Genomic DNA, 18731 nt, shown 5'->3' on the forward strand with positions numbered 1-18731 from the left:
AATAAAAGCACTAGTAAAATAAAAAAAATATTTTTTAAAAAGCTGTAATTTACATCTTTTTTTAAAAGATCTTTTTTCTTTAAAAAAAATGTTTTTCATGTAATAAATAAACAAAAAAGTATTTTTATATTGTTATACCTAAATATAATTGATAGATAAAAAGACCTTTTTATATGATATATCTAAAAATAAAATTACTTTTACTTCTCTATAAGATCTTTTAAAAAATGATAAATCAAAAAAAGATCTTTTCTTAAAAACTCATCCAAACAAGCCCTTATTTTCCTTCAACCTTTCTCAATCTTAATCTAATTCTAGGGTTTGATTATTTTAATTCTGATTATTTCTTTTCCGTTTCATGCTTGTTCCGATTTCTTTTTCATTTTATTCCAAAAAATTTCTTGCAGAAAAAGAGTAGCATTATTCTAATCTGATCATAGTGTGCGTGAGTGAATTAATCGGAACCGCGATGAGAAGGGGAAGATTCAAGAGTAAGCCCACTGTTCACCACCAGTTCTCCACGCGGGAAGATCTCTATAAGCACAAATTTCAAACCCTTTCCTTCTTTTGCATCTGATTCCCGTTATTGCTATTATTTCCATTTATTCATAAATAATTGAAGTCCATTCATCTGGTTACAAATTGTAAGTTTTAGCTAAGTTTTCGTTCAGTTGATTTATTGATTCCGTTGATTTATTGATTCAGTACAATGGATGTATATATGTTTCACAAAGGAGATAGACAACTAGAAAATAAAAATTGAACTCTATATTTGGTTAGTTATAATTATAATTTAACTCTACATAGGTGTTTTATGTATTTTGATAGAAAAATAGAGGAGTGAAAAATACTAGAAATTGTCAGCTATGTTCAGCTTTTCATGTCACTATTATTATTATTATTATTATTATTATTATTATTATTATTATTATTAAATTTCAAAAAGCTTAAAATGATAGATCAAGTTTTTTATCGTAATCTTCATTGTTATTTCAGGAAAGATTATATGACATATCTAGCTTGTCCCAAGATGAAAGTGGCCTTTTCCTTTCAGCATCCTGCATGGATAATTGGTAACTTCATCCATTAACACTTTATCCATGAAGAATTTTAATAGGGCTGAGAGGACAAGTAAAATATAAAAATATATTAACCTTTTTTATGCAGCATTTATCTCTATAACATCTTTTAACTTGACAAGGGGCCTTTCAGATATCCCACAGAATCATTTTTTGTCAAGGTAGATTAAACAAAGCAAGTATTCACAGATATTTTGCATCCTATTCTCCTAATTTTTTTACCTCTTGTTGATCTGCGCAATTTCAGGCTGCCATTAGCCCATATGCATCTCAAATAGTCAGTGATTCTAGTAATGGAAATGTTTATGTATGGCAGGTAACAATTTTATATTTTTTATGATTTATTTTACTAAGATAGGTTGCAATTGTGATGTGACTTTATTGAAAACTTCCAAAAATTAGGTTAACAAGCCCCAAGTAATGCCTGTTATTTTGAAAAGTCATGATGTGAAGGTTACAACAATTGACTGGTAAATAGGAATTCTAGTGTGGTTTAGAATTTTAGTTCTCTTCATTTTAATTTGAACTTCTAACAATAGTTACATTATAGGAACCACTCTGAGATTGGTAAATTAGCAACGACATCAGATGATTGCACAGTAAGCAAATTTATTTATTTATTAATTTTAGTTCATTTTATTTGAGACCAAGTTGGGTTCCAAAACCAAATTATCATTTCCAAATTGCAATGTTAATTTCTTTACTGTCTATAACCTAATAAAGTATTCCAAGTTTACTTGTACATGAATTTGTCACTCACTATTCACTTATTTCAATGTTTTAGACTTGTTTATAATAATAAAGAACAAGAAATTCGTTTTGTATAACAAAAATTTTTACACTTATGTGTTTGAAAGGTTTAGGGTCCTAGAGAGAAAGTGGGAACAACACCTAGTGCTCTACCTACGGCAATTTATATATGGTGTTTTTTAATGTAGAGCACCAAAGAAATCCAGGAAGTAACAATTAGCATTATATAGGATTATTATTGCTAGAAATTTCTCATCAGCTTCACTGTAACTTCAAGGTGAGTTCCTTATATTAATAATAATAACCGCCGACACTGACACCAACATCGACAGCACTATTCTACTCCTCTTCTAATGGTGAGTTAATTTTCCTTTTTAGTTTTTACTTTTCTTACTCAACTTCCTTGAATACCATCTATTTATCTAACCAATACAATGCCTACTCAAGAATAATTTTCATTTTTTCCAATGTTTTTTCCTGTGAAAACCACTCTTTCCTGTCCTCAGACTTTGAAGCAATTGCAGAAGTTTTGATTTTGGAAAATGGGTGGATTTCCTTTCCCCAATATAAGGTAAATTTCTTGCTGCCCAGCATATGTTCGTTAAAATGTGCACATGACTGAAAAGTTACAATATTTTTCTGTACACTCCTGACTACTCCTTAAAGTCAGAGATTAATCAAATAATATGGAATTCTTAAACTCTATGCTAACAATATTAAGCATAACAAATTACTTTCTAATCATTTGGTTCATGATCATGTTGCTTGTTCTAATGTGGTTTGTTACTTGCTGGCGTTTTCAATAGCATGGAGTTTATTAAGACTGAGCTATCAGCTTCAAATTCGTATTCTCTTGGTCTCAAGGTGTTACATGCTTATAGTTTTTAACTGAGATATTTATGACTTAATTTTGGCATGGCTTAATTTTCTAATATGTGTTGACCTACAAGCATGTCTGGGAGATTAACAACTTCTCGGAATTGGACTTAGAATGCTATGACTCTAAAACATTCAATGCTGGAAACTGAGTGGTACAACAATCACCCTGCTTTGTTTCTAATATATGCTTCCAAAGTGTCTGAAATTTTGCTTTGCAATTTACTTACATTGGTCATAATGCTATTTCTTGCAAGAAGATAAAACTATATCCCAAAGGAAACGGCCCTGGATTTGGCAGTCATCTTTTTTTTATACTTAGCCTTATCTAACTCATCGACACTTTCTCCCGTTTTAAAAATATACGCATAGATAACATTACACATACTTGACCAAAAGCAAGCCAAGCATCACTTTGGAAAAGGTAGAGTCTAGTTCAACTTTAAAACTGTATGAAATTTTCCTGATGCCAGGGACTCAAATTGATAGTTCAATTAATATTTGACACTACTAAAACATTTAATTCAATCCAATAACCTAACTTCTCCTTTTCTCTACTTGCAGCTAATTACTGGTTTAGTTTCTCAAACCATGAAATGGTGGATCAAGATTGATTCCACTCAGTTACTTCACCAGTCAATACTAGGGTTTTTTGGTGAAGGATAGTTGCTTGGTGGAAGTTGAGGTCCAAATTCAGGGTGGTTAAAGCATTGTCCTGATTTTGTCCATAAAGCAGTCACAATGAGCACTGACACTATTTCTATGTAATAGCTTAATTTTGTGATACACAAAAACTTGTCTCTCAACAAACTTTCACTGGCAAGTACACTGAATTGTCGTCAAGTAATAACTCACAATAGAATGAGGTCGAATCCCACAGAGATTAACGGATTAAGAAAGCAATAGTTGATTAATTAGCCTAGTTAGACAAGCACAATTGGATGATAAGCAACAAGAAAATGTAAATGATGTAAAAGTAAAGGAAAGCAATAAAATACAAAAAAGTAAATGGTAAGAAAAGTAAAGTGCTGGAAAATAAAAGAACAAGAAAAGTAAGGTACGGGAAAGTAAAATATAAGAAAGTAAATAACTAAAAGTAACAAAAAAGAAGAGCATTGGGATAAAGAGATATTGAATTTTCCGGATCAATTGCTCTCATCTCTTCCTCAATCCATGCAACTCATTGATCTCTTGGCAATCTTAGGTGATTGAATCCCAGTTCCTTGGCAATTCAATCCCTCTAAGCTTGAACAATTGCCCAATTCCTTGATCTAATTACTCATGGGAACAGATGAAGTTTGGTCACTGATTATACCACACACCTTCATAGATCAAAGTATTGGTAGGATTACATGTCACTATATCCATCCAACTCCCAACCTAATTCAATGTGAGAAAGCATTTCTAGCATGGTTTCCTCATCCCTTTTCCAAGGCTCAAAGGAAACCCAAGTATGAATAATTTCTCTTCCGAGACAATTGCTCACTTGAATGAAGAACGAAATCTTTCTAGCAAATCAAAAGAATGGAAGAGAGAAAGAACAATAAAAACAATTTAATCCATTGAAAAACAATAGAGCTCTCTTTCCCAATGGAAAGAGTTAGAAATTCATAACTAAAATATTTACAATATAAGAAAGAAAGGAAAGAGAAGAGAAGCGTGAGTGAGGGAGTCCGAAGACCCTTCCTCTATGGTGTTATCCCATAATTCAGCCCCCCCTCTAATTCTATGAAGCTAAGGCCTTTATATAGGCTTTTCTAAATTAAAATTGAAATGAAATTGAAAGCAAATTACAATTAAATGAAATTTCCTTATCTAGATGCTTCTTGTGCCTTGATTGGTTGACAATTGTGTGCTTGCTTGCTTGAGAGGTGAATGCATGCTTCTTGGGTGTATTGGCATTCATTGGGGCCATTTTTGGGGTCACAGATGTTGAGAAATGTTCCCAGGCCTACTTCAACGTTTAACCCAAAGTTGGACCCAACGTTTGACCCCAAACATTGGTGCACAGCATTGGTAACAACGTCCAATTCTGAAGCTTAAACATATTGCCCACCCTATACTATTATATATTGTTAGAAATCTTTAAATGTCTACTTTAAAATTCCGTTGAAAGCGCATCATTTGAAGCTCCACAGCTTGAGTTATACGCGATCGAATATGCAGAGGTCAGCTGCGTTTACTACAGGTTGACATGTTCATCTTTGCACATTTCGGGGCAGTTTTCTCCCTCAATCTTATTGTCCACCATGTAGTTCCATATATGCTTGGAAAGCCCTGAATGTCTACTTTCCAATGCATTTGAACTCACTTCATTTGGAGCTTTGTAGCTCAAGTTATTCTTGTTTGAAGAAGGCACCGTCAGGCTGTCAGGAGCATAGTTCGAGGTATAGTTGGACTCCAACTATGACTCCAACTATGGCACCTTGAAAACCATCGAGCACATTGCCAGCAACATTGGAGCACCAACTTTGGCTCCAACGTTGCACTATGGGAGTAGTTTGAGGCATAGTTGGAGGTCCAACTTTGGCTCCAACTATGGTTTCTTGAAAAGTAGTTTGAGGCATAGTTGGAGTCTAACTTTGGCTCCAACTATGCACTTTCCCATGGCCAACGTTTGAGGTAATGTTTAAGAACCGACTTTGGCTCAAATGTTGCCTTCTCTTCCTTTTCTTTTGTCGAGCACGTTGGAGTGGCAACGTTGGTTTACCAACATTCCCTCCAACATTGGTGCTTCAATATTTTGCTTTCCTTTGCCTTTTAAGCTCCTTTCTTTTTTTCATGCTTATTTTGTGCTTTTTACTTCCTTTTTCCATAAATTTCTGCAAAATAGATAAACTCAAAGAGATGAAAGTAATTTATGATTTAAGCACAAAAATACTCAATAATTAAGCATGCTTAGTGAAAATTAAAGGTGAAAAAGCATAGAAAAACAAGCCATGATGCCCTGGCATCACAACACCAAACTTAAATCTTGCTTGTCCCCAAGCAAGGAGAGAATCATGCAAGAAGTTTTGACAATCCAAGGTGAGAAGAATAGCAGTGTACTGTTCATGGTTAACTAGTTTTCTATGCATGCAACAATCATAAAAGAAATTCAAATGATTGATGCTTCTATCTAGCTCACTTTATGAAATCTTTTTCTTTATGTTCCTTCCTTGAAGCAAGCTTTTCATTCTCTTTTTAGCTTATCTTTTTGGGTGCTTTGCACCATGAGTTAAAGGCAAAGCTACGACTCTAAATGTTTTGTTTTCAAGTATTACGACTTGATACATAAGCACCACAAGCATTTAATTAGAGGACTCTTTTAGCTCATTTTATTTCTTCTCTTTTTGACTATTTAATCATTGATGCTCAGAGCCTTGAGCTTTGAGGGAGTGCTTTTGCACTTGAGCCTAACCTTGACTCTAAGTGTTTTGTTTTCAAGCTTTTTGCTTGATACATAAACACCACAAGTACTTAACAAATGAATTGTCATTGGTACTCAGAGCCTTCAGCTTTCTCATTCTTTCCCTTTTCTTTTCTTGCCTTATTTGCAATTTCTTCTTCAAGGTTTTCATGATTTTAAAAATTTCATAAAATGTCCTAGATGAAAACTTCAATTAAATAAAATTCAAATGCAATTGAGCAACAATAGTCATACTAGCTTCCCAATACTTATATGCCTATGCTAACTTCTTCTTTAATGACCTTGTTTGTTTATGATCACGAAACTAAATTGCTTTGAACTCATAAAATTCAAGATGGTAATCATAATGTCACAGCAACATGTTACAGTTCAAACATCAAACTATGCTTATTCACAAGCCACAATCACACATACATACAAAGAAAATAATAGACAATCATGCAATTGAACATACTGGGAACAAGTAAGAGGAAAAATGAACTTTACCACCTTGTAGTTCATCTTTATTATTGTTGTCCTTTTTCTCCTATTCTTCCCCTTCCCACACCAAACTTAGAATGATAGCTTATCCTCAAGCAACAAGTGAAACAGTGGCGATGGGGTCTATGATGGATCATGAGTGTCTCACACAATGAAACATGAGGAATTCATGTGCTTAAGCAAGCAAAATTAAGGATACAATAAAGGTACAAGAAACAGAGACAATGTGATTGCATTAATAAGTAATGTATGCATGGTACTTTGCATGGAAAATAAGTGGCAACACCAAACTTAGTGTGACACTCTCATTTTAGAATGTTGCAAGTACCAAGTAAAGATTAAAATTCAAATTGTTGCATGACAACACCAAATTTAGAATGCAATCATATGTCAAATTATTGAAAGTAAACTAAGCTAGGAAAGAAAATGTTACCTACGGTTGGGTTGCCTCCCAACAAGGGCTCTTTTAATGTCATTATCTTGACATGTTGTTCTCAACTTTCTTCCTCTTCTTCTAGTTTGTTAAGAGGAATGACCTCAAGAGGAGAGAAGAGTAAGTGGATGTCCCCTGTTTTGAGTGCCTCCCAACAAGCTTTCTTTTGTTGTTAGCTTGAGTGAACTTGCTTGTTGGAGTAGGGGTTGGATTGTTCTTTGACCCTCTCCTTTTCATGGATATAGTCAATTGATTCTTAGTCACAATCCTTATTCCAGTGCTTTGGTTGATTGCCTTCACTTCTTTGTTTTCAAAACTTGGGTGTTGTGGGATGGTTGGAGTGTCTTTTTCATCAAGGACTTCTTGGAATGGTGGCTCACTTGGTACAAGGATCTCTTTCACTTGCTCTACCAATTCCTCATTTTCACCCTCATGAAGCACTTCTCCACTCCTTAGACTGATTACATGATATTCTTCCCTTGGCCAAGGGAAGACATTGGTTGGTTCCTCAACAAAATATTGTGCCAATTGTCTCATTTGCTCTTTTTGATTTCTCCGTGAGATTTTCATATCTTCAATCACCTCTCTTACATTTTGCCTTAAGAACTCACTGAGTTGGGCAATGAAGAGGTATCTCTTGGAGAGTTCTTCTATTGCAAATTCTTGAAGATTTTGTGGAGGTGCATAGGTTGGACAATTTCGGAATGATATTCCATGATGAATGGTGTATGCAGCATTAAAATCCTTTCCCAAGCCAAAATTCCGGTAGTTGTCATAACAATATGAGCTACTTTGTGGCTCTGGGAGATTTTTCATTTTATTTGATTGCTCATACTTTATCATTCCTTGGTAATATTCCCAGCCACCATTAAGATAATGACTTAAATCATTTTGTGGTGGTGGGCAATATCCCATATGATATGATTGATCAGAATGTGAAGTAAACTCCATTTGAATTTTGTAAAACACAATCACCAAGAAAAATTAAAATTCCTTATATCAGAGATAAGGAATTCTTAGTGAGGCAATAACACAAACACCTTACTAGCAAGAGAAAATAAAAAAAAATTTAAAAGAACTTAAATGAACAAAACAAAATAAAAATGTCTAATCTAGGTAATCAACCAACCGGTAGTTTGTTAATCACAATTAATCCCCAGCAACGGCGCCAAAAACTTGATGCACGAAAACTTATCTCTCAACAAATTTCCACCGGCAAGTGCACCGGATTGTCCTCAAGTAATAACTCATAATAGAGTGAGGTCGAATCCCACAGAGATTAACGGATTAAGCAAGCAATGGTTGATTAATTAGCCCAGTTAGACAAGCACAATTGGATGATAAGCAACAAGGAAATGTAAATAACGTAAAAGTAAAGGAAAGTAATAAAATACAAGAAAGTAAATGGTAAGAAAAGTAAAGTGCTGGAAAATAAAAGAGCAAGAAAAGTAAAGTACGGGAAAGTAAAATACAAGAAAGTAAATAACTAAAAGTAACAAAAAAGAAGAGCATTGGGATAAAGAGATATTGAATTCTCCGGATCAATTGCTCTCATCTCTTCCTCAATCCATGCAACTCATTGACCTCTTGGCAATCTTAGGTGATTGAATCTCAATTCCTTGGCAATTCAATCTCTCTAAACTTGAACAATTACCCAATTCCTTGATCTAATTGCTCATGGAAAGAGATAAAGTTTGGTCACTGATTATACCACACACTTTCATAGATCAAAGTATTGGTAGGATTACATGTCACTATATACATCCATCCCCCAACCTAATCCAATGTGAGAAAGCATTTCTAGCATGGTTTTCTCATCCCTTTTCCAAGGCTCAAAGGAAACCCAAGTAAGAATAATTTCTCTTCCGAGACAATTGCTCACTTGAATGAAGAACGAAATCTTTCTAGCAAATCAAGAGAATGGAAGAGAGAAAGAACAATAAAAACAATTTAATCCATTGAAAAAAAATAGAGCTCTCTTTCCCAATGGAAAGAGTTAGAAATTCATAACTAAAATATTTACAATGTAAGAAAGAAAGGAAAGAGAAGAGAAGCGTGAGTGAGGGAGTCCGAAAACCCCTCCTCTATGGTGTTCTCCCAGAATTCAGCCCCCCTCTAATTCTATAAAGCTAAGGCCTTTATATAGGCTTTTCTAAATTACAAATTGAAATGAAATTGAAAGCAAATTACAATTAAATTAAATTTCCTTATCTAGATGCTTCTTGTGCCTTGATTGGTTGACAATTGTGTGCTTGCTTGCTTGAGAAGTGAATGCATGCTTCAAGGGTGTATTGGCATTCATTGGGGCCATTTTTGGTGTCATAGACATTGAGAAATGCTCCTAGGCCTGCTTCAACGTTTAACCCAAGGTTGGACCCAAAGTTGGACCGAACATTGGACCCAACGTTTGACCCCAGACGTTAGTGCACCGCATTGGTAACAACGTCCAATTCTGAAGCTTAAACTTGTTGTCCATCCCATACTATTATATATTGTTGAAAATCCCTAAATGTCTACTTTCCAATGTTGAAAGCGCATCATTTGGAGCTCTACAGCTCGAGTTATACTCGATCGAAGGTGTAGAGGTCAGCTGGCCTTACTACAGGTTGAAATGTTCATCTTTGCACTTTTCAGGGAAGTTTTCTCCCTCAATCTTAGTTTCCACCATGTAATGTCATATATGCTTTGAAATCCCTGAATGTCTACTTTCCAATCATTTAGAATAACTTCATTTGGAGCTCTGTAGCTCAAGTTATTATTGTTTGAAGAAGGCCCCGTCAGGCTGTCAGGAGCATAGTTGGAGGCATAGTTGGACTCCAACTATGGCACCTTGAAAACCATCGAGCAAGTGCCAGCAACGTTGGAGCACCAACTTTGGCTCCAACTATGCACTTTCCCATGGCCAATGTTTGAGGTAACGTTTGAGAACCAACTTTGGCTCAAACGTTGCCTTCCCTTCCTTTCCTTTTGTCGAGAACGTTGGAGTGGCAACGTTGGTTCACCAACGTTCCCTCCAACGTTGGTGCTTCAATATTTTGCTTTCCTTTGCCTTGAAGCTCCTTTCTTCTTTCATACTTGTTTTGTGTTTTTTACTTCCTTTTTCCATAAATTTCTGCAAAAGAGATAAACTCAAAGAGTTGAAAGTAATTTATGATTAAAGAAACAAAAATACTCAATAATTAAGCATGATTAGTGAAAATTAAAGGTGTAGAAGCATAGAAAAACAAGCCATGATGCCCTAACATCACATCCCCCTTGATTATTGTTGAAGCCTTGCTGAGGCTTCTATTGATCCTTCCAAGAAAGGTTAGGATAATTTCTCTATGAGGAGTTGTAGGTGTTTCCATGAGGTTCTTAGCAGTGGTGGAAATTGTCAGATTAAGAATTATTAAGGAAAACAGCGTTGCACGTATAGCTCTTAACCAGCTAAAATCCGCCTCACCAATTTAAAAGGGGTTGTCACAATTTTTAGAAATAAAAATACTGGGAGTATAAGTCCCAGGTCGTCTCCCAACGAGTTGCAGAAAGATGTGCTGTTTTATTAACCAGAGGTTTTCCAAAATGTTTTTGAGTTTGATAAATAGGAAATTAAATCAGAGAATTTATGTAATTCAAATAAAAACCTTGACCGGAAGAAGATTAATCAGACGTTCTATCCTTGTTAGAATTTTCTCAAGATCAATTAATAATTAGTAGTTGTTTCTACTTAGTTCACCCTCACTAATTTAGGGAAAAGTCAAGTAGTTGGGAGTCAACTTCTATTCACAGGTCCTAGTCCTCTCCCTTGGGAAGGATTAGAGTTAGTGACTAACCAGCCAACCAACAACGAACCAATTACAATTGAGCTCTTGAGTATCCCAACTCAAGGTTCTCTTTTTAATCCGCTCCAAATCAAGTTAGGGAACTACTCCATTATCATAAATATAGACTTCGCAAAATTAAGGAGAGAATAAAAAGAAGACATGATAAATAATAATCAAATGATCAATTAAAAATAAAATAGTTCTTGCATTAATAAATCTCAACAAGTCATAAAAGCTTCCCAATTGTAACTCTGAATAAGGATTAAAAATATAAAGGAGTAAATAAGGTAAAGAAAACAAACTAGAATAATCAGTTCCGGAGGTAGACTCTTCTCAATAATTAAAGCAAAACAATCAAATTCTAAACTATGAGTGTAAAAGAAAAACCTAGAGGAAGAGGTAGAATTCTCTTTTCAGATTCAAAAACTAAAACTAAAATTATGCGGAATGAGAGTCGTCTCTAGTCTCTGCATGTTCCCTGGCTCTAATATGCATTTCTGGGCCGAAAACTGGGTTAAAACGCGGCACAAAATCCACGCCAGCGATTTCTATAAATTCTGCATATCGCACACGTCACGCGACCGCGTCGTCCACGCGTTCGCGTCATCCAGCATTTTTCCTTGCCACGCGTGCGCGCCGTCCACGCATTCGCGTCACTCGTGCAGATTCCAATCCACGTGCTCGCGTTAGGCACGTATTCGCGTCGCTGTGATTTTCTCCATTTTGTGCGGACGCGTGAGTCATGCGTCTGTGTCGCTTCTCGCTGGTCATCTCCTCAATTTCTTGTGTTCCTTTTTATTTTTGCAAGCTTCCTCTCCATTTTCTAAGCCATTCCTGCCCTATGAAGCCTGAAACACTTAACACACAGATCACGGCATCGAATGGTATAAAGGAGAATAAAAATATATAATTAAAAGATCTTTAGGAAGCAAGTTTTCAATCATAGAACAATTTTGGGAATGACTTGTAATATCATGCTAATCATGTGAATAAGTTGGTGAAAGACTTGATAAAACCACTCAATTAAACACAATATAAATCATAAAATAATGGTTTATGAACCTCCCTACACTTAAACATTAGCATGTCCTCATGCTTAGTTGAAGGAGATAAATATGAATGAATAGGGACATGTAAGACTCATGCAATGCAATGCAACCTATATATATGAATGAAACTATATGATTTTGTCTATTCGGTTAAAGGCAAATAAGTTCTCTTAAGACAAACATAGATCAAATCTCACTAATTCAATTCATACAGTAAAAGCAAGTGAATTTGTAAGAAGACAGCTCGTGAAAGCAAGAAACATAGAATCAAGCATTGAACCATCACTGATGGTGTGTGTGCACTCTAATCTCTCTAGTGTATAGGGTAATCACTCTATCCTTATCTAATCATGCTTTCTAAACTTTGTTCTTCACCTAACCAATCAACAATATTTAAGGTACCAATGCAAGCATCATGAGGTCTTTTCAAGGTTGTAATGGGGCTAAGGTAAAGGTAAGGGTGTACATATGGCTAAGTGAGCTTATAAATTGAATCTTTAATTAACCTAATCTTTCACCTAACATACATATACTCTATATATCTCCTAATTTCATACCTAGCTACCCAAAATTTCCCCCTTTGCATTACATACTCATGCTTCAACCTTTCTTTTACTTGCATCACATATGCATTGATCTTTTATTGACTTGGCATTGAGGTAATTTTGTCCCATTATTTATTTATTTATTTATTTATTTATTTATTATTATTATTATTATTATTATTATTATTATTTTATAGAGACATAAAAACTAAAATAACATATCAATGCATGTGAAATTTTTGATAATCTGTTTTATATGAGTAGGTACCCAAATTTCCCAATATTTAAATTTAGAAACATGATACATTTTCTTATTAACCCATTTTCCCACAGTTTTCCCCATACTTAATCAACACACAATCTCTATCTTAAGCTAACCAAAGATTCAATTTGGGGTGTTTAATTATTTTTGTGCTTGAGGCTAGTGATGTGGTAAAACATAGAACAAAGGGGATAAAAAGGCTCAAAGTGGTAAACAAGGGTGATTTAAAGGGTAGGCTTATTTGGGATAAGTGAGCTAAACAAGTAATGGCCTCAATCATATGCATGCAAATAACACATTAAACATTGGACATATAGGATAAAACAAAATACATATTACAATCATAGAGAAGTAAACACACAAGAATAACATATTTATGATTAAATAATATAACCATGTAATTACGCTCAAAGTCTCACAGGTTGTATGTTCTTTAGCTCAAAAACCATGTTCTAATTTACAATCTTCAAACAAGTTTAACATTTAAATTTTGGTTTAATTAGTGAAATTTTTCAAAAATAGGGTCTTAAAAGAAACTTATTATATCTCAACTAAATAGAACATGCATGCAAATAATCCTATTTCTAAACAATCTATCCAAAAGAAAAAATGACTAAATATCCTACTTTATTGATGTTAGGGAAGAGAAATTACCTCCGGAAGTCAGGTACTGACCGACCTCCCCACACTAAAGGCTATGTACCGTCCTCGGTGCCATCTGTCAAGAACAAAGGTGGGCTGGTAGTAGTATCTCCACAGTCGGGACCGTCATGGCTCCCTGTACTGCTAAATGAAGTGGAGTTCGGAGTGTCTGTGTCTTTGTCAGGTCTATGGTTTCCTGTTAGTAGCTCCTTGAGGTACTTGAATCGGCGCTGGTTGTGGCGCTCTCGTAGCTTCGCTTTCTGTTCTTGCCGGTCCAACCTCTCTAGTATTTGATGGAGCAGCTGACTTGTTGAAGTTGCTTGTGGTGTGGAAGGAGGAATGTTTGCAACTTGTTCTGCACGCTGGCTGGTAGTGGCTGTCGGCAGTCTGATATATTTTCCGTTAGGGACATACTGATCATCCCGTGGAAGCATGGCTTTGGTGTCCCCAACTTTATAGGAGACTCCGCCTGCTGAGACAAGATTCGAAACCAAGGCGGGAAAAGGTAAGTTGCTCGCAATTTGTACATGTCCCACAACACTCCGGATGTGTCTTGGTAAGTTTAAAGGCTGGTCTGTAAGGATGCACCATAGTAGAACGGCCATGTCTGTGGTAAAGGAGGACTCATGAGTGCTCGAAAAGACGTAATGGGACATAATCTGTACCCATACGTGAGCCTCTAAGGTCAGTGCGGAAGCCGATATTCCCTTAGGTCGGGAACGATGGTATCCATAAATCCATCTGCTGCCAGGTTGTGCGATAACTCTGAGAACAGCGTCCCAGTCAAATTGGTTCGTCTGGCGCTTAAGTGTGGCTTCTTGAAATGTGTCCAGTCTTTCTGGAGCAGGGGGAAGATCTAAAGCTCGTTGAATGGCCGCTTCTGTAATGGGGACTTGCTTCTGACGGACATAGACAGACTGCAGGGTTGGCAAGTGAAAATTGGAGTAGAATTCAACTACCCCTGAAAGATTAACCTGCCGTGGCTGTCTCTGTAGGAATCCCCAGTGGCTTCGTGCAATGCAGGGCTCAACAAATTCAGCAATTTTGGGTGGGAAAATGAGAAGGTGTTCATTATTATAATTCCTTTTTGCCAGAATGGGGAACATCTGCTCACAGTAGCGGTTAGGAAATCGCGCAGTGTCCTTTGCTGGGAAGGCTTTCACTTTTTCATTGACCTTTATAATCCTCTTAATTCTTTTTGTTGAGGGCTTTACTACTGTTGAAGATGGTTCTGCCACTAATGTTCTTTTCGTTCCTCTTCTTGCTGGTGATTTGGGAGTATCTTTCTCCTTACTTTTCTTGGTGGCCATCCTGAAAAGGGAAAGCGAATGTAACTTTTTAAATTTAAGGGTTGGAGCAAGGAAAGAGACAGTATATGTGATAATCAATGCACGGGAAAGAGGGATGTTGTTAACACATGGTCTAGACTACATGTGAAAAGTCCATCAATGGAATTATAGTAAGTGCATGTGATGACAATTGAATGCAAGATGTTTATTGGCATGCCGGCAAAGACATGAGTAGCATGGATCAAGCATTCAATGTCCAAGTTAGATTACCAAGTCTGTCAAACTAACAATCTATTTGTATGGACAATTATATTTAATTAATAAATTATAAAAGGGGTTTTGTGAAAAACAAGCATTAAAGTAGGATAACATAAAAGTAGTGCATGACGCCTGGTGCACGAAATTGTGATCATCAATGGCGCCATCAACATGGTACGCTCAATTGCAATCTTAACTCTTTATCACAACTTTGCACAACTAAGCAGCAAGTGCACTGGGTCGTCCAAGTAATAAACCTTACGCGAGTAAGGGTCGATCCCACGGAGATTGTTGGTATGAAGCAAGCTATGGTCATCTTGTAAATCTCAGTCAGGCAGATTCAAATGGTTATGGATGATTTATGAATAAAGCATAAAATAAAGATAGAGATACTTATGTAATTCATTGGTGAGAATTTCAGATAAGCGAATGGAGATGCTTGTCCCTTCCGTCTCTCTACTTTCCTACTGTCTTCATCCAATCCTTTTTACTCCTTTCCATGGCAAGCTGTATGTTGGGCATCACCGTTGTCAATGGCTACAGTCCCATCCTCTCAGTGAAAATGTTCAACGCGCTCTGTCACAGCACGACTAATCATCTGTCGGTTCTCAATCAGGTTGGAATAGAATCCAGTGATTCTTTTGCGTCTGTCACTAACACCCAGCCTTCAGGAGTTTGAAGCTCGTCACAATCATTCAATCCTTGAACCCTCCTCAGAATACCACAGACAAGGTTTAGACCTTCCGGATTCTCTTGAATGCCGCCATCAATTCTAGCTTATACCATAAAGATTTTGATTAAGGGATCCAAGAGATATCCACTCAATCTAAGGTAGAACGGAGGTGGTTGTCAGGCACACGTTCATAGGTGAGAATGATGATGAGTGTCACGGATCATCACATTCATCAAGTTGAGGAACAAGTGATATCTTAGAACAAGAATAAGCCGAATTGAATAGAAGAACAATAGTAATTGCATTGATACTCGAGGTACAGCAGAGCTCCACACCTTAATCTATGGTGTGTAGAAACTCCACCGTTGAAAATACATAAGAACAAGGTCTAGGCATGGCCGTGAGGCCAGCCCCCAAAACGTGATCAAAAGATTCAAAGATCTAAAGATGAAAATACAATAGCAAAAGGTCCTACTTATAGAGAACTAGTAGCTTAGGGTTTACAAAGATGAGTAAATGACATAAAAATCCACTTCCGGGCCCACTTGGTGTGTGCATGGGCTGAGCATTGAAGCTTTCATGTGTAGAGACTTTTCTTGGAGTTAAACGCCAGCTTTTATGCCAGTTTGGGCGTTTAACTCCCATTCTTGTGCCAGTTCCGGCGTTTAACGCCGGGCAGTTTCAAAGCTGATTTGGAACACTGGTTTGGGCCATCAAATCTCGGGCAAAGTATGAACTAATATACATTGCTGGAAAGTCCAGAATGTCTACTTTCCAACGCAATTAAGAGCGCGCCAATTGGGCATTTGTAGCTCCAGAAAATCTACTTTAAGTGCAGGGAGGTCAGAATCCAACAGCATCTGCAGTCCTTTTCAGCCTCTGAATCAGATTTTTGCTCAGGTCCCTCAATTTCAGCCAGAAAATACCTGAAATCATAGAAAAACACACAAACTCATAGTAAAGTCCAGAAAAGTGAATTTTAACTAAAAACTAATAAAAATATAATAAAAACTAACTAAAACATACTAAAAACAATGCCAAAAAGTGTATAAATTATCCGCTCATCACAACACCAAACTTAAATTGTTGCTTGTCCCCAAGCAACTGAAAATCAAATAAGATAAAAAGAAGAGAATATGCAATGAATTCCAAAAACATCTATGAAGATCAGTATTAATTAGATGAGCGGGGCTTTTAGCTTTTTTGCATCTGAACAGTTTTGGCATCTCACTCTATCCTTTGAAATTCAGAATGATTGGCTTCTATAGGAACTCAGAATCCAAATAGTGTTATTGATTCTCCTAGTTAAGTATGACGATTCTTGAACACAGCTACTTTATGAGTCTTGGCCGTGGCCTAAAGCACTCTGTCTTCCAATATTACCACCGGATACATACATGCCACAGACACATAATTGGGTGAACCTTTTCAGATTGTGACTCAGCTTTGCTAGAGTCCCCAATTAGAGGTGTCCAGGGTTCTTAAGCACACTCTTTTTGCCTTGGATCTCGACTTTAGTATTATTATTATTTTTTCTTTTTTTCCCTTTTTTCGTTTTTTTTATATTCACTGCTTTTTCTTGCTTCAAGAATCATTTTTATGATTTTTCAGATCCTCAGTAACATGTCTCCTTTTTCATCATTCTTTCAAGAGCCAACATTCATGAATAACAAATTCAAAAGACATATGCACTGTTCAAGCATACATTCAGAAATCAAAAGTATTGCCACCATATCAAAATAATTAATCTGTTATAAAATTCAAAATTCATGCAATTCTTCTCTTTTTCAATTAAGAACATTTTTCATTTAAGAAAGGTGATGGATTCATAGGACATTCATAACTTTAAGGCATAGACACTAAGACACTAATGATCATGTAATAAGACACAAACATAGATAAACATAAGCATGAAAATTCGAAAAACAGGAAAATAAAGAACAAGGAAATTAAAGAATGGGTCCACCTTAGTGATGGCGGCTTGTTCTTCCTCTTGAAGATCTTATGGAGTGCTTGAGCTCCTCAATGTCTCTTCCTTACCTTTGTTGCTCCTCTCTCATGATTCTTTGATCTTCTCTAATTTCATGGAGGAGGATGGAATGTTCTTGGTGCTCCACCCTTAGTTGTCCCATGTTAGAACTCAATTCTCCTAGGGAGGTGTTGATTTGCTCCCAATAGTTTTGTGGAGGAAAGTGCATCCCTTGAGGCATCTCAGGGATTTCATGATGAGTGGGATCTCTTGTTTGCTCCATCCTTTACTTAGTGATGGGCTTGTCCTCATCAATGAGGATGTCTCCCTCTATGTCAATTCCAACTGAATAACAGAGGTGACAAATGAGATGAGAAAAGGCTAACCTTGCCAAGGTAGAGGACTTGTCCGCCACCTTATAAAGTTCTTGGGCTATAACCTCATGAACTTCTACTTTCTCTCCAATCATGATGCTATGAATCATGATGGCCCGGTCTATAGTAACTTCGGACCGGTTGCTAGTGGGAATGATCGAGCGTTGGATAAATTCCAACCATCCCCTAGCCACGGGCTTGAGGTCATGCCTTCTCAGTTGAACCGGCTTCCCTCTTGAATCTCTCTTCCATTGAGCGCCCTCTTCACAAATGTCTATGAGGACTTGGTCCAACCTTTGATCAAAGTTGACCCTTCTAGTGTAAGGGTGTTCATTTCCTTGCATCATGGGCAAGTTGAATGCCAACCTTACTTTTTCCGGACTAAAATCTAAGCATTTCTCCCGAACCATTGTAAGCCAATTCTTTGGGTCCGGGTTCACACTTTGATCATGGTTTTTGGTTATCCATGCATTGGCATAGAACTCTTGAACCATTAAGATTCCGACTTGTTGAATGGGGTTGGTAAGAACTTCCCAACCTCTTCTTCGGATCTCATGTCGAATCTCTGGATATTCACTCTTTTTGAGTTTGAAAGGGACCTCGGGGATCACCTTCTTCATGGCCACAACTTCATAGAAGTGGTCTTGATGCACCCTTGAGATGAATCTCTCCATCTCCCATGACTCGGAGGTGGAAGCTTTTGCCTTCCCTTTCCTCTTTCTAGAGGTTTCTCCGGCCTTAGGTGCCATAAATGGTTATGGAAAAATAAAAAGCAACGCTTTTACCACACCAAACTTAGAAGGTTTGCTCGTCCTCGAGCAAAAGAAGAAAGAAGAGAGT

The 18731-nt window shown here is 36.6% G+C and overlaps 1 long non-coding RNA gene across 11 annotated transcripts; it reads left to right on the forward strand.

Annotated features, from left to right (window-relative positions):
* The first annotated feature begins 328 nt into the window (after window positions 1-328).
* Window positions 329-3577, forward strand: LOC130948187 (uncharacterized). 11 transcript variants are annotated; one of them, XR_009072959.1, is made up of 7 exons: window positions 365-644; window positions 997-1073; window positions 1168-1240; window positions 1327-1395; window positions 1482-1549; window positions 1630-1678; window positions 1937-3577. It is a non-coding gene; the product is annotated as an uncharacterized LOC130948187 (long non-coding RNA). The 11 variants fall into 11 exon arrangements; XR_009072967.1 differs by having other exon boundaries at window positions 1327-2185; window positions 2336-2400; window positions 2636-3577; XR_009072957.1 differs by having other exon boundaries at window positions 1630-3577.
* The last annotated feature ends 15154 nt before the right edge of the window (window positions 3578-18731 follow it).

Source organism: Arachis stenosperma, chromosome 9 (assembly GCF_014773155.1).
Source record: "Arachis stenosperma cultivar V10309 chromosome 9, arast.V10309.gnm1.PFL2, whole genome shotgun sequence".
NCBI classification, from domain to species: domain Eukaryota; kingdom Viridiplantae; phylum Streptophyta; class Magnoliopsida; order Fabales; family Fabaceae; genus Arachis; species Arachis stenosperma.